This window comes from Numida meleagris, chromosome 4, assembly GCF_002078875.1.
Source record: "Numida meleagris isolate 19003 breed g44 Domestic line chromosome 4, NumMel1.0, whole genome shotgun sequence".
Lineage (NCBI taxonomy): Eukaryota > Metazoa > Chordata > Aves > Galliformes > Numididae > Numida > Numida meleagris.
The window spans coordinates 23,727,998-23,734,029 of NC_034412.1; the positions used below are offsets into that span (position 1 = coordinate 23,727,998).

At 43.7% G+C, this 6,032-nt stretch overlaps 1 long non-coding RNA gene across 1 annotated transcript; it reads right to left on the bottom strand.

Moving 5' to 3' along the window:
• On the bottom strand, positions 503-1,805 carry LOC110399030. The gene is made up of 3 exons (XR_002438833.1): positions 1,629-1,805; positions 1,441-1,556; positions 503-822 (listed from the first exon to the last, which is right to left on the bottom strand). It is a non-coding gene; the product is annotated as an uncharacterized LOC110399030 (long non-coding RNA).

The following is a 6,032-nucleotide window of genomic DNA, read 5'->3' on the forward strand; positions in this document are numbered from 1 at the left end:
GCTCGAGATGCGTGGGCATTCAGCACAGCCCGCAGCTGCTTTTCACCACGTGCAAGTACAGCTCTGCAGCTCACCCTGTGACTCTACATATCAAATGTGACCAGCCAGCCTTCTCTCTCACATTGTTTGCAAAACCTTGAGGAAGGAAATGAAAACACTACACAGCTGAACACAGCCCAGAAATCATCAAACTGGAAGTGACTGTGGGTGGAGGTAGCCCTCTGCACTTAAAACACAGCCCTTCCATTTTCAAATGACTGAAAGTGCTGGACAGGCCTCTCCACTATGGCAGAGGTGGTATTTGAGAGGTCTGATGCTGACAAATTCCTCCCACTGCAGGGAGAATCTGTGAAGATTTGCTGGCTGTGAAGCCAGCAAATTCAGCAGCAATGGAGTGACCACACTGTGACCCACGTGTTGATTTCTATGCAGAATCATTCCTTCTATCTCTGCAGAGACGTTCAGCCTTGTGCTACTGCAATGTAAAAGGAAAATGCAGAATGGAAGAGGTAGATGATTAATAAGAGGTTTTTTTGATTAAAAACAATAAGCCAATTAAATGACTGGTGATGGACGGGTGGCTAAAGATGCTCCCAAACTTGCATCCTTTGACTCCTTTTGGCTGCCACTTTTGGCAGCTCAGCAACAAAAACAAACCCTTCCTTCAGGCTGATAGCTTTCATGGTCAAAAGCTAAAGAGCATCCACCACCTCCTGCGTGGGATTGTAGAGCGCAGTCCACAAAGCATTGTACAGCTCAGCTCCACGCACAGGCTGTGGTCCCAGCTCCCAGAGGCCAAAGTGGACCTTGTACAGGGGAATGCTGCAATTAGCAATAAAAAGCCTCTTAGATATGATGGCTCTTAGTGCATTTCATAGTATAATTAGAAATCACTCTCCTTTGAAACCTTTACATTTCAAGTCAATGTCCCAAGGAATGGCGAAGGTCAGAAGAGAATGAATGCAGGTAGCAGGAGGTGATCACCAAAACTTACTGTACTGATCACATCTTTAAGGTTCTCTGGTGCAGTGCAACACGTGGAATGACACATCTTATGGGTAGTACCTCCTCCTAGGGGTGATTCATTACAATTCCATGACTCCCAGACTCCCAAATTTAAGAAAATTTGCCCAGCAAAGCTGTGGATGCCCCCTCCCTGGAAGCAGTCAAGGCCAGGCTGGATGGGGCTGTGAGCAACCTGGTCTAGAGAGAGGTGTCCCTACCTATAGCAGAGGGTTGGAACTAGGTGATCTTAAAGGTCCCTTCCATCCCAAACCATTCTATGATTTAGCGTTTGAATAAACTAGAACATCCAGCCCAAGTTCAGGACTAAAACCACCCAATGCCAATGGTCAGAAAGTTCAAAGAAAATGCAGTTGTTTACATCTAACAAGAGTACCCCCTGCATAGCACTGTAAGCTGTTGGACCCCCATGCTCACCTTATTCCACACGTCTCATGCTGCTTGCCATTCCCATTCCTTGCTCTTGCCCTCTTTCTCACAGTGGTCCTTTGCTGTTGCTTTGCTCTTTTCCACTTCTCTCCACCTGCCTCCCCCTGCTTTGCAAAGCAGTACTATTAAAAAAAAAAAAAAAAAAAAAAGAAAAAGCGGGGGTAGTGGGTTCTCACGTTAAAACAGAACCACTGTGTTCGAGGTCGGCAGCACGTTTCCTTGCGCTGTTGCTGCAGCTAGACCGCCGGGTTGGTGGGAGCTGCGCTCCGGCACCGCGCCGCCGGGAGGTGGCGGCAGTGGCCCCGCCGGCCGCTAACGGCCCCGGGAAACCACGGCCCTGGTGACCGGCCCGCGGGCGCAGCGGGGAGGAACGGCCGCTCTCGAACCGCTGCTGGCAGGGCTGTTCCCCGCTGCTGGCAGCTCGCTTGCCTCGTGCGGCTCAGCTGGATGCTAAGCGCTCTGACTGCTCCCAGATTCCCCACTGGAAGTCCACCGGTGGCTGTGCGCTCCCTAGTGCTGTACTTCCCCAGATGCACCGCTTGGAAGGGTCTCTGCTCCAGCATTCCCACTCTGGGTGGGGTGGGTGCGTGCTCGGAGAACCTGGGGAACAAATCGTCCTATTTCTTCCCAAAGCACAACGATGAATCAGTATGAAAGAGCTGGGAGGAATCTCTTGCATGCCCAGTTACTTCTGAATTCCTCAATAATCACATTTGTTTGTGGTATATTTACTCTCCTGACAGGCCAGCCTTGAGAACCTTCAGCTTTACCAAAGGTCAGATGAGAAGAACTTTAATCTGAAAAGTTATATAAAACTGTTGGGCCCACCACTTTTACTAATTTCCTTCAAAACACAGATATTGCAGACTGTTTCTTCTCTGACCACACACAAATCTCCAGCTGGTTTGATCCCTAGTGCTGAGCTGAATAAGGTGAATATTTACACATTTATTTCTACATGAAATAAGCTTATACTTCATCTTCAAAGCTGGACTTCACAGAACAACGAAGAATGAATGAAATCTTGGGTTCCCTGTTTCCAGGCACAATTTTCATTTTGATTCTGAGTCTACACACCCTTATACACGTGAATACACACCCACTCCCTTCTTTTTATCCAACTGTCACGACCCAGTGTGCAAGACACTGACCTTTCATTGCATCCAAGCTCTGATCTTACAGGTGTACTACCTTTGTTGTTCTACCATTGCAGCCAGCATAAATCCTCTTCTCCTTCAAGAAAGTCCATCGTCAAAGAGTGAATTCTGCCATGCATCTTTCTCATGAGCTGGTAAGAGTGAGGTCTGTGCACAACAGACTCCAGAGGTTCCTGCAGGATGCAGATGAAGTGAATATTCTGGTTACGATAGCACTACAATTTCTTTTCTAACGAGCCTCCCCTTGGGAGCTGCAGCCCCATTTAGACTTGTAGAGACTTGTCTTCAAGCGTGAGAATTTGAAACCTTGTAAAATAAAAATTAATCTAAAAATAATACCTCAAAAGTCATAGATGCAAATGTAATGCAAAGTCAAGAGATGCAAAGCCTGCAGAAATTAAGCCATTATGCCAGGATAATTATCAACCCCTTCTGAAAACCTTTAAATGGATTATCAAGCAGAGCTGTTTTTCCTCTTTTTATCGTTATCTTCAGTGATACCTTAATATCCTTCACTTGCCCTTAAATAGCAAATAAAGGTGTCCTGATTTATGAGGATTAAAAATCTCTTCATTAATAGCATTGTAGGGGTTTCACAATGAATGTAACTGTGTTTCCTAGGAACAAAAACCCACCTTAGTCAAACTCCCAGGTGAGGACCACCATTACCTTTTAGTCTTCAGTCTGGGCAAACCAACAGACTTCTTTAATGAGCAGGTGAATTGTGGGTCAAACCAATTAGCAGATAAGCTTCAATTTAAAAGGAAAGTGTAAAGGCTCTTGAGAAGCTGGAGATAAGGCTTCTTCTGTCAGTTACTGTGGGCTACTGGAGAGTTTTCATCAATAGGAATGCTGCACTGAGGTGGGGTGGAGTGTACTGTCATTTTCTTCCCTTTGCCTGCTTACACAGTACGAGATTTATTTGTACACCTCATCCAAGTGCATCTGCTAGGCCCATCACCACAGCCCTGAAGGGACTGGTTATTATGTTAGGGGCAGGTTCCTGGTCAGCCAGACATAGTAGGACTGAAAAAAACAAGACATAGTAACAGCTGGAAGCTTAGCAGAGATAACAGAAGCATGGGCAGAAACACAAAATTATTCTTTATAGAAAGGCTTAAACCCTATGCTGTAGCAAAATGTCTGCTGAGCGGTGCGTGTGCTGGTAAAATTCAAGTCATGCTTCCTCCCCAGGAGAGCACTCTTGAGAAGGATGCAAGGAGAAGAACTCCCAAACCATTCTGTGGAAGAAAATTCCCACAGCATGATTTATGTGCTTTTGGGCCGTGTGATCCAGCTCGTTATTTCTTAGGGAAGGTGCTTTGCCTTAATTATTTCCACAAACTGTGAAGTCGTTCAATATATTTTTCTAGCCTAGTTTATATAAATTCTTTTTCCCAAGGGACTCTCACATAGGTCTTTGCTCACTGTGTTTTTCTGAAAGTTTATTCCTGATTTGTTCAGAAAAGCATCAATAAGGAAACTAAAGATATCTGCGAGGTAATTAGTGGGAGAGATTTGTTTGCAATACATGCAAGAACATATTATGTTTTGAAAACTACTTAGCACATAGAGCAGCAGTCAAAACACACCTGGAAGCCAGAGTCACCAGCCTAGAACAAAAGCAACTTCTGATCCTCATGAAAAGATGAAAAGAGGGATAGTGAAATAAAAAAGGAGCCTAAAAACCCAGCATAAAGCAGCTGATTTTGGTTCAGCAATTTCAAAGTAATGTTAAAAGGGATTGCATAAGAAAGTTGAATTATGCTCAAAGGCTCTTAAAACCATATTACAAAACTTTACTTTCCCTTTTGTGATCTGCAAAGACCTTGCTCTATGGTCAAACTTTGGGTCTGAGCTCTTTCCAGGCTTCCATGGCATTGTCTTCTCAAGATAAAGCAGGTTTTTTTTTTTTTTGTTTCACTGGACAGTGTAACTGTTAAGAGAAAAACACAATACCTACTGCATGTGGTTTAAAATATATTTGCTCCTTACCAGCACCTCCCATGTATTCTGTGTATTCATATGCTTCAGCATGCACAGGATCCAACGTCCCTGTAAAGTGACCCAGAACAATGGATTAGGGATCATCCTGGATGCTGACAACAAATTGTTGATATCTATTAACTCTCAAGTTAATCAAAATTATTTCAAAATTGTTTTGATGACTTCTCTATCCTTTGATCTTATACTCCAGAGAAAGACCCTGTTACTAAGAATCACATCTTAGCTGCCCATACATCATCATCCTATGCCCAAGCATAGCCACTGAAAGCATGAGCCCTATGCAGGATTTATCTATATCATGTTTCCATTATTTTCACTGCATCTAGGCTTCTTATGGTTATATATACTGGGAAAAGAATTAGATGAGCATTGGTACCTCCCAGTCCTTTAATGAGGCTTGAAGTATTTGTAAGGTATTTCTTGATATTTCTTGTGTTCAAGAAACATTTAGATGTTGTACTAAGGGACATGGGTTATTGGGAAATATTGGTGGTAGGTGGATGGTTGAACTGGATGAACTTGGAGGTCTTTTCCAACCTTGGTGATTCTATGGTTCTATGATATTTCTTGGGCAACAGGATTACATTTTCTTATGCATACATTTGCAGAATCTGTAGGCCGTGAGAAAAGTTTGTAGCTGTGCACATGCAGAATGGTTTGAAAATGAGGCAAATAAATTAACCATTTGAAGTTTTTTATGAACAGTCTCAGGACTTTTCCAGCAACTTTCCAAGAAATACAATTTAGATGGAGGAGGGCCTTTGGACAGTGCTACTGCACTGTCAATAATAGTTCTGCAGTCAACATAACCTTCCTGTTTCCAAAGAGAGAAATATCTCCTCCACTCTCGGGCCTCTCGTAAATTTCCTGGTACTAAGGCAGTAGAGTAAGGCACTGTAAAAATAGATGCAGTTTGTCCTCTAAATGCTTCACAAATGGAATTTAAAGTTTCATTGCTTGCCACAAAATCCTTTGACCTTAGTGACACACTGCAATGCAATTTTGCTGTGGAAATTTCTAAAGTTGCTCTGTGATACAGACAGGCATTTTGTGGAAAGGCAAATCCCAAACTAGGCAGACTCTCTGGGATGCGTGGTGACAGAAAGCTTTCACTGACAGTTCCACAGGCTTCATCTAAGGTCCTGTGCAGTCAGTGAGGATCCTTCAGTAAGTTCCCACTCCTATGGATTCCTGTGAGTTAGAGTGCAGAAATAAGGATCATAGAATCATAGAATCATAGAATTAGCTAGGTTGGAAAAGACCTACAAGATCACCTAGTCCAACCATCCACCTACCACCAACAACCCCACTAAACCATGTCTCCCAACGCTATATCTAAACGTTTCTTGAACATCTCCAGGGACGGTGACTCCACCACCTCCCTGGGATGTATGCAATCCTTCTTGTTTCGGAGGG